The sequence below is a fragment of the Excalfactoria chinensis genome, chromosome 8, assembly GCF_039878825.1.
Source record: "Excalfactoria chinensis isolate bCotChi1 chromosome 8, bCotChi1.hap2, whole genome shotgun sequence".
In the NCBI taxonomy this organism is placed as follows: Eukaryota; Metazoa; Chordata; class Aves; order Galliformes; family Phasianidae; genus Excalfactoria; species Excalfactoria chinensis.
The window spans coordinates 100789-110971 of NC_092832.1; the positions used below are offsets into that span (position 1 = coordinate 100789).

General features: G+C 51.9%; 1 pseudogene; it reads left to right on the forward strand.

Annotated features, from left to right (window-relative positions):
• The first annotated feature begins 2189 nt into the window (after positions 1-2189).
• LOC140255269 (olfactory receptor 14J1-like) lies at positions 2190-7487 on the forward strand (annotated as a pseudogene).
• Positions 7488-10183: the final 2696 nt, after the last annotated feature.

Consider the following 10183-nt stretch of genomic DNA (forward strand, 5'->3'; position numbering starts at 1 on the left):
CCTCACGGTCGGAGAGGGAAATACGTCACGGAAGTGACGCTCGCTCTCTTTCATTTACTGGCAGTATGTGTAGGTGTGCTTCCAAGCTGTGTGAATGTGCTGGACGGCCCAGGGAACTGGCCTGAACTAGGCTGCTTCTGATGCCATTCAGCTGAGAGCCCATAGAAAACTGAGGTTTTGTCTGTTGAAGAATAAAGACATGTGTTAGCTTTGTATTGCCTTGAGCTCCAGAATATCCAGCAGATGGAGAAGAGAGAAAGATCTGGCTCTTCTTTTGTGAGCTCATCCATTTAGTCAGCTGAGTAACTCTGCATACTCTGGGGAGATGGGTGACAAAGGCACTTTGAGGTGCTCTAAATGCTGTGGTCTGTTGACATTTAGAATAGCCAAGATCTCTATCGCCTCTCTGGCCCTCAGCTGATGCTCAGGAAGGAGGTGTCTATCTCAGGGATTTCCCACATGGTTTACAAGCTCTGCCACACATCCAGGAGCAGCCCAGGCTCGTTGGGCATCACCCAGTGTCTGTGTGTGAGCAACTGCCTCCCTGCTGAAGGACCAAGGACTCAGAGCAGGAGCTCACATGCAGGCAACTCCTTGTGCACATCAGAACAGAACCACAAGAATCCCAGCTCCTATGTGTCCCATTTCTGGCCCATGGTTTGTATTTGGAATGAGTTGCCTGAAGTACCTCAGCTGGATCATTGCCCTGCACAGAGAAAGACCACCCCTCTCTGTCTTTCTTTGGGTGCCCATTTTGTTTCATCAAACAATCTCTGGTAGGACTCCCCATATGTCTGGAATTAATCACTGAGCATTGAACATCCGGTGTTTAATTAATCAGATTTCAAAGTACAGTCAGGATGCTGTTGTCTTTCAGGAGCTGTTGGCCAAGAAGACCCAGGGACATCTCAGGGGAGACGAGTGGGAAGGATAAACATGACATCCTCTGCTGCTCAGCTGGGCCGGGCTCCTGGGACACAGGGAGCTCATACAAGTGGGCAGCGCTGCAGAGAGACAGCTGTGCCCAGGAGCAGCTCTTGTGCACAGCACAGCCTGCAGGTGACAGAAGGAGAGGAGAGAAAGGGGAGACAGCTTCCAAGATGTGCCTAGTGTGAGCAGGCTGTGAGCTCACTGCAGGAGCATTGCTCACAGATCACGACACGGTAAGACTCACTGCAGACCGTGCAGCTGCATTTCATAGAGGGTTAACTAAACTAAGACATCCCATAGCTGATCTGGCTTCAGGCACTGCATGTTTCTTTATTGTGGAAAAAGCCTTCTGCTCCAGCTGAGGGCTTCCGTGCTGCAGCGTCAGAGCACAGCCCTGAGGGCTGCGTGTCCCAGCACGGCTGCAGACTGCAGGGCTGTCCTGCAGAGCAGGGTCCCTGCTGTGCCCCATGGCTGTGTGCCGGCTACGGGACTCTTCCGCCTGCCAGGCTCAGCACTCAGCCTGCCCGGTGAGCTGCCCAGGGTGCTGCGGGGAGACGTGTGGGGGGAAGGAGCCCCCCGGCAGGGCTTGTGCTGCCACAGCTGCTGCCTGGGGCAGGGGATCACAGCTCCACTGCACAGCAGAATTTTGCGAGGGTACTTTGCAAGAGGAGAGCCAAGGCAGGGATTTTCCATTTCCTGTTCTGAGGGAAGGCAGGAAGGATTGGCGACAGAAATCTAATAGGGGCTGTATAATGTAAAAGACAGCTATGTTACTCCCAAATATTTCTTCAATCCATCCGTTGTTCTGTGAACAGTCACACAGATTGTGCTTTCAGCCTCTCGTTTCTAATAGGACAGAATCAGTTTAAGTTTTTATTGTTTTCTGCAGACTTTAATAGTGCTCTTATCCTGCAAACAGATTCGTCTAAGACAAACTGAAGTGCAAAGAGGCTGGGGCTGGGGGCTTTAAGACCAGTTAGAGTAAAGATATGAGACCTGTAAACAGCTCCTGAGAGGAAAATATTCAGGAGGCTGGGACATGATTATGAAATGAGAAAAAGTAAGATCACCTTAATCTTCTACTTCTTTAGGGATGGTGAAGCTTGTGAAATTAAATTCAAGTTATGGAGTTAAATGATCATTTTCCTAAGGGAAAGGAAAACATTTCACAGTTCAGCAGAAGGAGTGTCTCTGAGAATGGTCTGGACTGGTCATTATCTTCTGCACTCTGAGCAGGACTCAAAGCCCAGCAACAGCAGATGCCCAACAGCAGCTCCATCAGCAAGTTCCTCCTGCTGCCGTTGGCAGACACGCGGCAGCTGCAGCTCCTGCACTTCTGGCTCTTGCTGGGCATCTACCTGGCTGCCCTCCTGTGCAACGGCCTCATCAGCACAGCCGTAGCCTGCGACCGCCGCCTGCACACCCCCATGTACTTCTTCCTCTTCAACCTGGCCCTCCTCGACCTGGGCAGCATCTCCACTACTCTCCCCAAAGCCCTGGCCAATGCTCTCTGGGACACCAGGGCCATCTCCTATGCAGGATGTGCTGCACAGGTCTTTTTCTTTTCCTTCTTCACCTCAGCAGAGTGTTCCCTTCTCGCCATCATGTCCTATGACCGCTACGTTGCCATCTGCTAGCCCCTGCACTACGGGACCTTGATGGACAGCAGAGCTTGTGCCACCATGGAAGCAACTGCCTGGGGCACTGGGTTTCTCAATTCCCTGCTGCACACTGCCAGTACGTTTTCACTGCCTCTCTGCCAAGGCAATGTTGTCAACCAGTTTTTCTGTGAAATCCCCCAGATCCTCAAGCTCTCCTGCTCAGAAACAAATCTCAGGGAAGTTGTGTTTCTCATTTTTACTATCAGTTTAGTCTCTGGCTGCTTTGTTTTTCTAGTTGTGTCCTATGTGCAGATCTTCCTTGCCGTGCTGAGGATGCCCTCTGAGCAGGGAAGGCACAAATCCTTCTCCACGTGCCTTCCTCACCTGGTCGTGGTCTCCCTATTTATCATCACTGGTATTTATGCCTACCTCTGAATCCTCTCCATCCATGAACCTGATGGTGGCAGTTCTGTACTCAGTGGTGCCTCCAGCAGTGAGCCCTCTCATCTACAGTATGAGGAACAGGGAGGTCAAGGATGCAGTGCGGAAAGTGATCACAGAATCACAGAATTATCAAGGTTGGAAAAGACATAGAAGATCATCCAGTCCAACCATCACCAATACTTCCCAGCTAAATCATATCCCTCAACACAACATCCAAACTTTTCTTGAACACCTCCATGGTTGGTGACTCCACCACCTCCCCGGGCAGTGCATTCCAGTGCCTGACTACCCTTTCTGAGAAGTAATACTTCCTAATGTCCAGCCTGAATCTCCCCTGACGCAGCTTGAAACCATTGCCTCTAGTTCTATCACTGTCTACACAAGAGAAAAGGCTGACCCCCAGCTCATTCCAACCTCCCTTCAGGAAGTTATAGAGAGCTATAATGTCTCCCCTGAGCCTCCTCTTCTCCAGGCTGAACAATCCCAGCTCTCTCAGCCGCTCCTCATAAGGCCTGTGCTCCAGAGCCCTCACCAGCTTCGTAGGCCTCCTCTGAACGTGTTCCAGGGCCTCAATGTCTTTCTTGCAGTGAGGTGCCCAAAACTGGACACAGTACTCGAGGTGAGGCCTCACCAATGCTGAGTACAGGGGCAGGATGACTTCCCTAGTCCTGCTGGCCATTCTTGATACACACCAGGATGCCGTTGGCCTTCTTGGCCACCCGGGCACACTGTCGGCTCATGTTCAGCCGAGCATCAATCAGTTCCCCCAGGTCTGTTTCCTCCACACAGTCCTCCAGCCACTCCGCCCCAAGCCTGTAGCGCTGCCTGGGGCTGTTGTGGCTGAAGTGCAGGACCCGGCATTTGGTCTTGTTGAACCTCATCCCATTGGCTTCGGCCCAGCTCTCCAGCCTGTCCAGATGCCTCTGTAGGGCCTCGCTATCCCCAGGCAGATCCACACTCCCAGCCAATTTGGTGTCATCTGCAGACAGATCTGATGACCAGATGTGTTTCAAAATCTGTGAACTGCCCATCTTTTGGAATTCATGTCTTGTAATGCAGATTTTTACTGAATCAGGCTCTCTTTTATTGTTTGTTTTGTGCCATTTTGTATGTGTAATTTATTCTTCCTATTATTTTTTTAAATACCATAATGTTTTTCACTAAAACCCCATTATTGAAACCAATTCTTATTCAGCTTGTACCTTTGTATTGTAGTCCAGACACACTGTACGTAATGAATCAGGCTGTCTGTGAACCTTAACAGAATAAAGAACATGCAGTGACTCTGTCTGTCCTCCTACTTGTGAGACATTTCTGGAGCTGTCGGGGTTGGATGTTCTCAGAAACCCACAATCCAGCAGGAAGCACACAGCTGTTCATCAATCTGTGCGGTGCCTTCAGCCTGCAACAGCTGATGGGCCATCCCTGGGCTCCTGGCTGGGGTCTGTGCTTTCAGGCTCACATCTGTCAGTGCCTTTGAGAGGCCAGCGGCAGCAGCAGCTGGTTTGCATGTTGGTTGTCACGTCCCCTCTTCCTCATTTCCTGTGATACCCTGCACAGGACAAGTTCTTGGATGTGGGTTATCATGTCAGAAGTTTCCAAGCTTCCTTCAGGGCTTCTTCCATTTTCTACACAGAGGTGGTCACTCCCTCCAGGATGGCCTGTGGAAGAGGAATCGTGCACAAAGGTCTGATTAAAGTTACCCAGGTTCCACAGGAGCCATTCTGGAGCACAGGCTGGTAGGTAGGAAGCTGGCCCTAATGAGCTAACTGACACAAGAAGGTCAGGAGAAGCTTGGAGAACAGAGATGGGAGTCTGAGGGGAGGGAAGAGGAGCCTACATGCCATGCTCATAAGCGTCTGCACCAGCAAAGGTGACCCACAGTTACTGCTGCTGAAACACACCTCCCACTGCCTCACTCTGCTCACGTCCACTGTTTGGTCTACAGAAACATTTATCAAGCTTTGGTGAATGTCAACGAGTGCGCCTGTTTTCTGCTTGGAGGAATTCAGTGGCAAACCTTTGCTTCATGTGTACCTCCATGTCAGATGACATTCTGTCAGGCTGCCCCTCTGCTGTCATCTGTCACACGACAGCAGTTTTTAATGGGATGTTGGTGGCAAGGTTCGACCTCTACAGCCAAACCTCCAACATCCACCTCTGGTTTTACAGCCCAGGAAATAGAAGAGGAGGCATTACTTCTGGAGCAGCTCTTATCGCTGAAGGTTGGTGGACCTCCCTTTTGCAGGGGGTTGGAACTTGGTGATCCCTGGAGTCCCTTCCAACACAAGTCATTCTGTCTTTGATGAATCTCATAAAATATACAGTATTGTTAACAGATAAATAACAAAACATTTGAATTTCAATTATTTCTTTTTAATTACAATAGTGACTTAAAAAAAATAAAAAATAAAAAATAAAACAAAAGTGTCAAAATTTTGAAAGCACTGGGATATTTGTCATAGGTGTAAACATTGTTTAAATGACAATTGCACAGTCAAACCCTTGGGTCCGTGCACTGCTAAGAGACACTGCAAGCACTGGAATGCCAAAAACCAAAGTAGACCTAAATATGGCTACTTCAGTTTTCCATGGGAATGAAGTCTGCTTAAAGGACAAGTGGGGCTGGAGCGCCTCTCTTTGGATGGCTGCACACTGCCTTTCCAGGGGAGAAAATACAAATTGGCTGCTGGGCAATTAATGGGTCTGTTTCTTAATGACGCACTGGAATTGAAACAGGTGTCATGGTCTTGTAATCTTTGCTATTGGTATTCCAATATCATGATATCATGCGGAGCACAGAGAAGAAGAACTACATGTCCCAGAGGAGCTCACGGTCGGAGAGGGAAACACGTCATGGAAGTGAAGCTCACTCTGTCTCTCACTGCCTGGCAGCTGGAGTGGCTGTGCTTCCAAGCTGTGCACCTTCAATTTCAAAGTAGGCTTCTCGGTCTTCAGAAACCTCTCTTTTTCTTATTTCACTTGATTTATTAGCCTCAATTCCAATTATATTGTATGATATTGTGTTACCTTGTATTCCAGTATGACGTCACCTACAAGTAGGTACGGAGGGAGGGTCACATTCCTCAGCTCGTCCCTTTCTCCAAGCTGTTACCAGGAGGGGTGAGTTAATTCCTTCTGATATCTTTTCCTATAGCACCTGTTTTTCAAATAAAGGCTCTGTCCTTGCCCTACAGGGGGGAACAGACCCCTTTGTCTAAAGTAGAACTACTTAATCAAGTGAGTGCTCTCTGTTACTTTTTGTACTGCATGTGTTTCCCAGGCAGCATTTCACCATGTACAGACTGGTGGATGTTTATTTGCCTGAGTGATTCATCCACAGCGTAACTGGGGAGGTGAAAGTCAGTGTGAGAAAGTGAATGTGATTCACGCTCTCTCAAGTATTGCTTTCAGATGTTTTGAGATGTTCTTTGAGGTACAAAGTGCCCTGTGAGGCCTCTTCTAAAATGGTCCAGCCAGCAGTTACAGGTTACTGTAATGTGTTTTTAATTCTGCGCTGCTTTTCTTGGATGCCTGTTTCTGCCCTGGTATCCTTTGCAGAAGCTCTGGAGGTTGGATACAGCAAATGCAAGAGTCCTTATCACCAGCAAATGCTGCTACAGGTGTGACACAGGCAGTCCGTTGCCTCCTTCTCAAGACAGGAGCAGCTGTAAGTCCAGGAGTTGGCATCCTTAATACACAGTGGGATAACAGTCATCTTTGTTCAGTAAGGAGGTTATCATTACCTGCAGTAAAGCCCATCTGTTCTGCAGGAAAGTTGATGTGGAATGACTGCTAATGAAAGTAGAGATTTTCTCTGTCGGGTTCTCAGTCCAGCCCACAAGGCAAAATGAAAATGTGCTAATAGTTCTTGCTGAGTTCTAATTGCAAAGCAAGTGACTGCCTGCTAGTCAGAGCAGGACGGTGCCTGCAGTCTGGGAAACCTCATGCAGAAGCACTGGCGCTTTTGCATCATGTACTCCCACCCTCGTCCCCTGCCTGAGACGGGCCATAGGGCACCCACAGCCTCTGGGCAGCCTGGCCAGGGCCTCACTGCCTCTGGGGGAGGAATTTCCTCTACCCTCTACCTCAGTTTCCACTCCTGGAGGTTAAAGCCATTCCCACTCGTATTATCGCTGTCTGCCAATACCAAGTGACATGCAAGGTCTGGTAATGACACGACAACAGCACACGGACAGCTGTGCTATTACTGTCAATTTATTGGTAGTGCGGAGCCTGGAAAACTCTGGTTGATGACAGCAGTGGTTCTGTGGATGTCAGATGGTGCCCCAAACCAACTCATTGGGGTGCTCCCACCTCCTGATGGATGGTGGAAGGGAGCGAGAGGGCAGAGGTGGTGCTGGGGAGGGCTGGGGGCTGCCGGGCCTGATCTGTTTCCCCCTGGCAGTGGTTTTCCAGATGTCTGATGCCCCTAAGCTGACACGGTGGGTTGGCCGCTCCTACCTCCTGAAGGATGTTGGTGGGGAAGGGGAGGGCCGTGGGGGAGCCTGAGGTGACTGAGGGTGACCAGGCCTGTCATGCTGGGGGGGCTGCTGCCATCCCCTGAATGATGGTGTAGGGAAGTGGTGTTGCTGGGGGGGCTGGGGGCTGCTGGGTCTGGTCTGTTTCCCCCTGGCAGTGGTTCTCCATATGTCTGATGATGCCCCTGAGCTGACACCTCGGGGGGCTGCTCCCACCTCCTAAAGGTAATGGTGGAGAGGAGAGGGAGGGCAGTGGGGGTGCCTGAGGGGGCCACTCCCGTCCCCTGAAGGACCATGGAGGGGAATGCGAGGGGGTGACGGTGCCTGGGGAGGTGGGGAGCTGCTGGGCTGGTTGTGCTTCCCCCAGGCAGTGGTTGTCGGTCTCTTGGACAGTTTCCCCACGTCTGCACTCTGCGTCCCCTGATGGATGGTGGGGGGGAGGAAGAGGGCAGAGGTGGTGCTGGGGGGGGCTGGGGGCTGCCGGGCCTCTCAGGCTTCCCCAAGGCAGCAGTTGTCCGGGTGCTGGGTGATGCTCCGGAGCTGACACCCTGAGGGGGCCACTCCCGCCCCCTGGAGGATGGCGGTGGGGGTGGGGGGTCGGCGTTGCTGCCCGGTGGGGCCGGGGGCTGCTGGGCCTGTCGCTCATCTGCCAGTTAGCCGTTGTTTCAGTGCTGGCTGATGAGCACAAGCCTCCAGCCCGGGTGGGTTCTTTCTGTCCCCCGAAGGATGGTGGTGGGGGACGGGGGGGCGGTGTTGATGCCTGTTGGGATCGGGGGCTGCTGGGCTTGTCAGAGATCCCCCGCTAGGAAGCTTGACCGTGAGCTGTAGGTGCTGGTATTGTCCTGGGCCCATTTTTTAGCTTCAGAGAGCTGCCTGCGAAGAGAGGAATGTGCTGAGGGCACAGGAGAGCCCCTGCTCTGCTTTCTCACAGCGCATGGCAAAGAGCCACCCTCAGCTCCCAGCCTGTCTCTGGCCCAGCAGTAAGAATGGGCTGAAGCCAATGACAGCATCTAACTGTGTCAATCACAGACCATGTGAGCCAACAACCAACTGGTCTCTTTACGCTGCTTTAACTAGAAACGCCTCCTGGCCCACAGCAGCCCTACAGTAAAGAGTTGGGCAGGATGGGGATGGGGGTAAACTACTCACTTTCTCTTCCAGCACCAGCAAATAAGAAGGCAGCACAGAATCGTCATCACCAATAGGGAACCCGAGGCAGCTCCAGCAAGTACCAGGTAGGACTTCCATTCAGCTTTAACTTGCTCGGCGTTTGCACGTCCTGCACCAGCCACACCTGGAGGAACAATGTGGTCATTGCTGTGTCTTGTGCCCTAATGGCAATCTCAAGGAGGTCTGACATTGCTACACAACTCTTTTCCATTTTGTTGGCCTCCTGGAACAAGTGCAAATCCTCAGGCTGCAATGCTTCCCTGATTCCAGGGGAAGCAAAGGGAGCTCCCAAAGGCACCACGCATCGAGGCGCTCTCAAGCCTCTATTTTGCCTCTCAGCTTTGGGTACGCTCTGGCTCTGCCACATTTGCTCCTTCTTCTCCATCATGCTCTAAGATGTCTTCTGCACTGACCTACCCTCGCCTTGTGAGGCTGGGTAGTGCTGCTGCAGGCAGGCACACCATGACTCTTTGGGACACGTCGTTGGACTAAACAAAACTCATTAGAGCAGAAGGAGAGCGTGTGCATCTGTTTAATCAGTTGCTGCTATGAGTGACGTGGACAAGAACCACTGTCGTGTTGTGCAGGGCGTGCTGCCCTGAGCTCTGCCCTCCCACTCAGACCCCACTCCTCGGGGGCAGAGTCAGGGCCCCTCAGCAGGCACCTGAACCTGTTTCTCCCCTTCTCCTTCCCTCCGGCATGGGCACAACTTGCATGCTCCTAGTTTTCAGGATGTTTCTCCTGCTTATGAACTCCTGGCAGATCGTTGCTTACCTGGATTCCTCATAAAATGATAGATCCCGTTGCGGTGGGCTTCCCCGGGCTCTGACAGCGCTGTGAAGAATGAGAGAAAGGCAAAGTCTCAGCACCGTGCAGGCACAGAGGAGGCAGAAGGACGAGGAGGCTCCCTCTATGCCACTGCGCCATCTGTGAGTCAGCGCATCTCTCTGGACCTCAGTTTGCAGGACCTGTCTCTCCCCTTCTCCTTCCCTCCGGCATGGGCACAACTTGCACACTCCTAGTTTCTCCTGCTTATGAACTCCTGGCAGATCGTTGCTTACCTGGATTCCTCATAAAACGATAGATCCCGTTGCGGTGGGCTTCCCCGGGCTCTGACAGCGCTGTGAAGAGTGAGAGAAAGGCAAAGTCTCAGCACCGTGCAGGCACAGAGGAGGCAGAAGGACGAGGAGGCTCCCTCTATGCCACTGCGCCATCTGTGAGTCAGCGCATCTCTCTGGACCTCAGTTTGCAGGACCTGTCTCTCCCCTTCTCCTTCCCTCCGGCATGGGCACAACTTGCACACTCCTAGTTTCTCCAGCTTATGAACTCCTGGCAGATCGTTGCTTACCTGGATTCCTCATAAAACGATAGATCCCGTTGCGGTGGGCTTCCCCGGGCTCTGACAGCGCTGTGAAGAATGAGAGAAAGGCAAAGTCTCAGCACGGTGCAGGCACAGAGGAGGCAGAAGGACGAGGAGGCTCCCTCTATGCCACTGCGCCATCTGTGAGTCAGCGCATCTCTCTGGGCCTCAGTTTGAAGGAGGGACCCCGCTCCGGG